Consider the following 7,500-nt stretch of genomic DNA (forward strand, 5'->3'; position numbering starts at 1 on the left):
GGAGGACGAGTAGGTTCAATCCCCACAGATTGATTTTTATTGGTGATTCTGACCCAGGGCAGTGGACAGGATGGAGGAATGACCCGTCATCCAGGAGGTGCCAAGATAAGAGGGAAGGAGGAGGGTGGAGGGGAGTGGAATATATAGGAAATGGAATGGGTGGAAGTGGTTTCTATGCCTTTTTCTTTTTGGCTACCCCCCCCCCTGTAAAGGGGGAAAAAGCCTTTGGTATATGTATGTATTTTCGCTGTGTGTGTGTGTGTGTGTGTGTGTGTGTGTGTGTGTGTGTGTGTGTGTGTGTGTGTGTGTGTGTGTGTGTGTGTGTGTGTGTGTGTGTGTGTGTGTGTCTGTGTGTGTATTTGTGTGATAATAAACATGTTTGCATTGCGTGCCTCTGAGTGGTACATATAAGCAAATCCAATTAATTATTTCTTTGTTGATTTTTTGTTTAGCCAGTTCTCAGGCAGCCTGAGGCAGCTCAAAGTGAAGTTTTCAAACGGAAGATGAACATTGTCTATGAACCGAAAACGTAAAGAGCAGTGACCGAGTGAAAGCATCGAATAGAAAACGGGACGTGGGTCACTCCTTTGTCAGAAGGGTTGTAGGTTGTTGCCCAATTTGGTGCACAAGACGCAACGCTCCTGACTCCCCTTAAAGAGAGAGAGAGAGAGAGAGAGAGAGAGAGAGAAAGAGAAAGAGAGAGAGAAAGAGAAAGAGAAAGAGAGAGAGAGAGAGAAAAGAAGAAAAAATGTGTTGTAGTAATAACACATTTTTGTTTGTCAAAAATATTTTAGAGAACTATAGTATATCGAAATGATTAGGTACTTAAGAACGAAATATACATGTATGTATACATATATATATATATATATATATATATATATATATATATATATATAACTTAAACCCACTCTCGGAGAAAGATAAGCTGAGATACAGAGTAAACCGTATATTTCGACCACTAACTGTGGTCCTCTTCAGCAGTTACAATTATAAGGTACATAGACAGGGGTTATATACGGAGGAGGAAGTTACATTGGGGAACTCAGTAAGCCTCAGGTCACTTGCCCTGAGTGAGGTCGGACGTTTCGTCCCGTGAGTTTAAGTTTTATTTTATTCTACGTTACTTGATTTTATATATATATATATATATATATATATATATATATATATATATATATATATATATATATATATTCTTAGTTCTGGTATTTTGTGTGGTAAGATCAAGTGTCCTTGATAGTATCACCCTCGACGTCCCGGGTTCTATCCCCTGTCACTGGCAACCCACCACACCGAGCTGTCCGAACACTCAGGGCAAGGGTGACGACCAGGTTGAGGGCTTCCCGGCGTACGCTCCCGAGCGTACGCACGTCTGGCAAAGGTAGTACAGTTATTCCCGTCGCTTGGTACGTGGGATCGAATCCGTCCCCTTTAGTCTACATTCGTGTACTGAGCTTTGTGTCTTGACCCCGGTAGTGCGTGGTGCGAGAGAGAGAGAGAGAGAGAGAGAGAGAGAGAGAGAGAGAGAGAGAGAGAGAGAGAGAGAGAGAGGGAGGGAGAGAGAGAGAGAGGGTGGGGGGGAAGGATGAGAAAAGGAGAGACAGCAGAAAGTGAGAGCAGAGGGAGATACAGAAAGAGCAGAGAGAGAGAGACACTAGAGAGTAAGAGCAGAGGGAGAGAGAGAGAGACCAGAGAGTAAGAGCAGAGGGAGAGAAAGAGCAAAGAGAGAGAAAAGGAGCAGAGAGAGCAAAGTGAGAGAGCAGAGGGAGAAAGAGCAGAGAGAGAGAGTGAGCAAAGAAAGACAACAGAGAGAGACCAAAGAGAGAGAGAGCAAAGAGAGAGAGAGAGAGCAGAGGGAGAAAGAGCAGAGAGAGAGAGTGAGCAAAGAAAGACAACAGAGAGAGACCAAAGAGAGAGAGACAGCAGAGAGAGAGCAGAGAGAGAGGGGGATGGGGTGGGGAGTATAGTTGCGTCCTCAGCCCATTCCAAGAATGGTTGTGTGTAGCGACCAGACCAACCTCTGCTATGCACGCGCCCAAGTGAACCTCGTTTGAGTAACAACCAAAATCTCTATTCTATTCTATTCCATTTATCTATCTATTTATCTCATTCATTTATCTATATGTTTATCCATTCGTTTTCTTATCTTTATTCATTAATTTGTTTATTAATTTGTTCATTTATCTATTTATCAATTGCTTATTTATCTATTTATATTTTATTTCTTTATCTTGTCGTTTGTATATTTTCTTATTTATTCATTTATTTATTTACATACTCATTTATTAATTACTTATCCATCTACTTATCTTTTGTGTATTTTTTACTTATTTATTCATTTATCAATTTATTTGTCTGTTTATCTATCTATTATCTATTCATTTATTTATCTATCTATTCATTTATTTATCTATGTTTATTTATTTATATATTAATTCATTTATTCACCTATTTGTAGATTTATTTTTGTTACTATTTTTAGATCTTTTCTCTAATCTTATCTTATCTTCTGTAGCTGTTCTTGTTTCAGTTCTAAGTTACAGATAATTAGATAATTAATTAATTAATTAATTCAATAAATGAATAAATGAATAAATAAATGTTGGAGGAAGATGTATGGACGCACTGACTGGAACCCCGCGGCCCAATTACAGCCGACAACGATCCACAGGCCCCAAGTGGCTTACCGGCGTTATCACATTGGGCTATTTTTCCTCCGACTGTTGGAGGTGTGTAGCCCGTAGCTTTCGAGAAATGATCTGATATGCTGGAGGAAAATAATCTTCCTCCAGCATATCAAATGACATTCTACGTAAATTATTGAGAAAAAAATAAATAGTTTGCCACAATTATTTGATGGCGGAAAAGTGTTGGAGGTAGGCGGTACCGCCGATGAATCGGAGGTTGGAGGAAAAATATCCCAGTGTGATAACCCCTTTAGGCCTGTCTGGGAGGAAACGTTAGACCGTATTGTTTCTATCTCTGGCTTATTAATAGATATTCCGGGGATCAAGTACCAGCCCCTCGGGGCTGCATCGCCAGAGGTTGGGAGGGGAGTGGGGGAGACGAACCTCTCCGACGTCTGTCTGGTGGGTACGCTGTGTTGAGAAACCTTAAATACCGACAAGTTGAAGTGGAGAATGTCAGAAGTGTCGAAGTTTTGTCAGCGTCCACAGGAATGTCGACAATTTGATTGCATGACGACTTTGGCAAAAATGTCGACATTTAGTAATTACCAGAATATATTATTTGTGTAAATTTGACACGTAAATTTGATATGATAAAGACAGTACATAAAATAACATGCATAGAATTATATATATATATATATATATATATATATGTATATATATATATATATATATATATATATATATATATATATATATATATATAAATAACCGTGATGGTTCTAATGCACGTCATTTAGGAAAACCGAAAAGATAAATATATAAATGAATAAAGCAACTCTCATTTATGACGAAGTCGACAAGATGTGGCTATTGATAATCAACAACATTCATCTCACAAAAGCATTTCCATTACGAAACGGCGCTGAAAATGTCGACTTTTTGTGCATTTCACAAATATTACCAAACACAAGCGACTAAAACCGTTAGGTAAGATGCTACTGCAAATTCTATATGTAAAAATAATAATTTAAAGACAAAATAAAGCTTATGATATATAAACATGTTTTATGAAATGAATGCATACACACACACACACACACACACACGACTCGTGGCGCAGTGGTAGAGTCTCCGGCTGCCACTACGGCGGTCCGGGTTCGAATCCCGCCCAGGGCTGAAATAATTTCAGTATCGCTGCGCTGCGAGTCGTTACTCCAACTCTCGTGGGCGGGGAGTTGGGTGTGTGCGTGTAAGGTCACAGCATTACCCATAGATCCGGGAGGGAAGTAGCTGTCGATCACGAGTCCAACACGTGATCCAAAACCATGGTGAATCACACACACGCCAGCACACACACACACACACACACACACACACACACACACACACACACACACACACACACACACACACACACACACACACACACACACACACACACACACACACACACACACATATATATATATATATATATATATATATATATATAAATACATATATAGATATATAAGAATAGAACACTAAAGTCTGTTTCAGCCATTGTCGTATTCAAAGCCCGACGAAAGCTCGCGAACAAAAGGCAACTCATGACCTTTCAACGACGTCATTACAACCCACGGGGCTGTGACGTCACTCGATGACGTCACTGTTGCCCCAAAGAGGAAATAACGTCAAATGATTACGTCACTGTTCCCCGGAATATAATGACGTCACTCTTGAATGAAAATGATAATAATAATAATAATAATAATAATAATAATAATAATAATAATAATAATAATAATAATGATAATGATAATGATAATGATAATGATAATAATAATAATAATAATAATAATAATGATAATGATAATGATAATGATAATGATAATGATAATGATAATGATAATGATAATAATAATAATAATAATATAGTAATGATAATAACAACAACATAAACAACAACAAAATAAATAAATAAAATTCTGTTTAGAGAGACAAACGATTCTAGTCAGTAAATAAAGGATCCGAACTTTATCTTGAATTGAATAACCCAGCGCTTAGCCAGAACAAAATGAGCTACATTGTCTCAAGAACAAAGGTGGTGCCATACTAGGCTAGCATGCTACTTGCTTTTGCTATTTCGTTTGAGTAGCAACTACTTGGGTTACAGTATTCTAGACTTCCTTAAGAACATGTCGGCAATGTGTCTAACATTCATATTCTAGGTTTAACTTTTCTTAAATCGTCATTCAGCTTTTTAGACGAAAGAGTAATTTGGATATTTGAAAAAAAAAAAATCGTAACCGAAGTCGTTACTACTCAAACCAAGTATCAAAAGCAAATAGCATGCTAGTGAGAAATTACTAGTGTGCCGTCACCTTAAGGTGAACAAGATGGCAATAATGATAATAAAAATAATAAATAATGAATAATGATAAATAATAATAAGCATTAATAGATAACAATAAATTATAATAATAGATAATAATAACTATTTCCTCTAGAAGCCCATTGATGGATAAATAGACAAATAGAAAAATAGATTAGAAATAATGATAAATAAATTATAATAATAAAAAATATATATAGAAAAACAAAACATTATTTCAAGTAAGCAATGGTATATATCTCTTTCACAAACATAGGCAGAGAAAAAAATCAATAATAAATGATAAATAAACAAATAAAAATATCCACCAAACAAATAAATGAACATAGACGAAAAGTAAAGTGGAATTGAAAGGGATCTGCCTCCACCACAACCACAACCACCACCACCACAACCACCTGACGACCCGGGACAACAAAAGCGTTAAATTGAGAAAAGCGACAATAAAGAAGTGATCACAGCGACGATAACACTGTGACAAAACGTCAGTGGTTCCTGCAAATAAAAACAAGAGCGTCCTGTGATTGCAGGGAGTGGGGTGGGAGTTTGTGGGCGCAACAGGGAGTTGGGAGTGTTGGGGAGTGTTCTGGGGGGGGGAGGAAATAGGGATAACACCATAAGAACACAAGGAGAATGGGAGGAGACTCCAAGAGACCCTAAGGCCTACACTACATAGTTAACGAATGCATTCCATTTGTTAACCACTCTATTGGTTAACCAATTCTTGGCTATTTAACTCCTGAACCTAGATTTGGGGAGAGGAGTACTAGGAGTGTAGGAGATGAGGAGTAAGGGAGAGTGACAGGAGGGAGAAGTAGGGGTTGTGGGAAGTAAAAGGAGTAGGAGGAGGAGGAGGAGGGGGGGAAGGGGGAGATGAAAGAAGGCAAGGAGAGATGAGGAAGGAAAGAAGGAAAGGAAAGAAAAAGAAATGAGTTCCATTCAACAAATGTTGTGTGCCTCCAAACAACGCCTACTTGGCAGTCCAGGTAACGTGGATAGCCGCCATAAACCGTGCGCCCTAAGGAGTCCGTTTAGGGCGTGGCAAACGTCGTGAGCCATGTTGCCAAATCAAACTTGGGCCATGTTGCCAAATCAAACTTGGGCCATGTTGCCAAATCAAACTTGGGCCATGTTGCCATATCAAACTTAGTACATGCTTCTCTCTCTCTCTCTCTCTCTTATGTGTTATTTGATATGATGATATGGTTTAACGTCACAAACTCCCCCCCTATCTGATGGCTAGGACGGAACCCCTCAGAGAGGACATTGTAGCGTAAAATTCAATTAACCATGACCTTGGTTCAACTTCGCCGGTGGCAGGGTTCGAACCGCCATCCCCTCGACCTTCGCCGCAAGTAACAACATCCTAACCCGCTCAGTGTTATTTGATTTTGTACATATATATATATATATATATATACATATAATTCTGTATATAGTAGATGAAACTGGAGAGTACAATAAGTATAATTTTTAGGATTAAAAACAACGACTTGAATAAATTACATGACACAACGGGTGGCCATATCTGTCGACACGTGACGTCATAGATGACGTCATATATACGTCACGGTTCTCTCCCCGTGAGATCCAGTTGAATAAATCGTTTGGGGTTACGGAATTGGAAGAAAACGGGATGTAGGTCAATGGGACATTCCGTTTTCTTCAAAATCGAAAGGCGCTATCACACTGGGCTATTTTTCCTCCGACTGTTGGAGCAGATTTGCAGACAGCAGCTTTCGGGAATGATTCTGATATGCTGGAGGAAAATAGTTTTCATCCAGCATTCTATGTTTTTTTTTTTTTTTTTTTTTTTGAGAAAACATAATAGTTTGCCATGATGATTTTACGTCAGAAAAAGTGCTGGACGTGGACGGTACCGCCGATTAATCGGAGGTTGGAGGTAAAATAGACCAGTGGGATAAGCCCTCAACGGCAGCGAATAAGGTCGTCTGCTTCAGAGAGAAATGCATATCTGAAGTACGTCACTCTTCGAAAGAATCCTTCAGCATTCCATTTTCTATGGAGTTTGTGCTTAGATTCCCATTTTCTATAAAGTTTGAATTGTTTCCCGTTTTTTTTGCAGAAGACAGATTTTCTTTGACTTCCTTTGATTGATTGATTTATTTATTTCATTTAATTTTATTTTCTATTTATTTTATTTATTCATTTATTCATTGGCGTTATATGGAAGAATTTAACTTTATTTGTTTATCATTTTTTTTTTTTGGGGGGGGAGGGAAGGAAATACAATTTGAGCGAAGAAAAACATATTTGGAGCATTTGTATCATCTCCTTCCTGACCAGAGACAAAGAGAGTCACGACCTGGCTCTTAGAGAGAGAAAGAGAGAGAGAGAGAGAGAGAGAGAGAGAGAGAGAGAGAGAGAGAGAGAGAGAGAGAGAGAGAGAGAGAGAGAGAGAGATTATCTACTCCTGACACAACGCCATCCACCTCACCCGCTCATCCAAGCTGCCGGCTGATGAATTAA

The 7,500-nt window shown here is 38.6% G+C and overlaps 1 protein-coding gene across 1 annotated transcript in view; it reads left to right on the plus strand.

Moving 5' to 3' along the window:
* Positions 1-7,500, plus strand: part of LOC143039611 (uncharacterized) — a 103,029-nt gene that overhangs the window by 39,994 nt on the left and 55,535 nt on the right. The gene's annotated exons all lie outside the window — the stretch shown is intronic.

The sequence above is a fragment of the Oratosquilla oratoria genome, chromosome 26 (assembly GCF_046742065.1).
Source record: "Oratosquilla oratoria isolate Oo_2021 chromosome 26, ASM4674206v1, whole genome shotgun sequence".
Taxonomy (NCBI): domain Eukaryota; kingdom Metazoa; phylum Arthropoda; class Malacostraca; order Stomatopoda; family Squillidae; genus Oratosquilla; species Oratosquilla oratoria.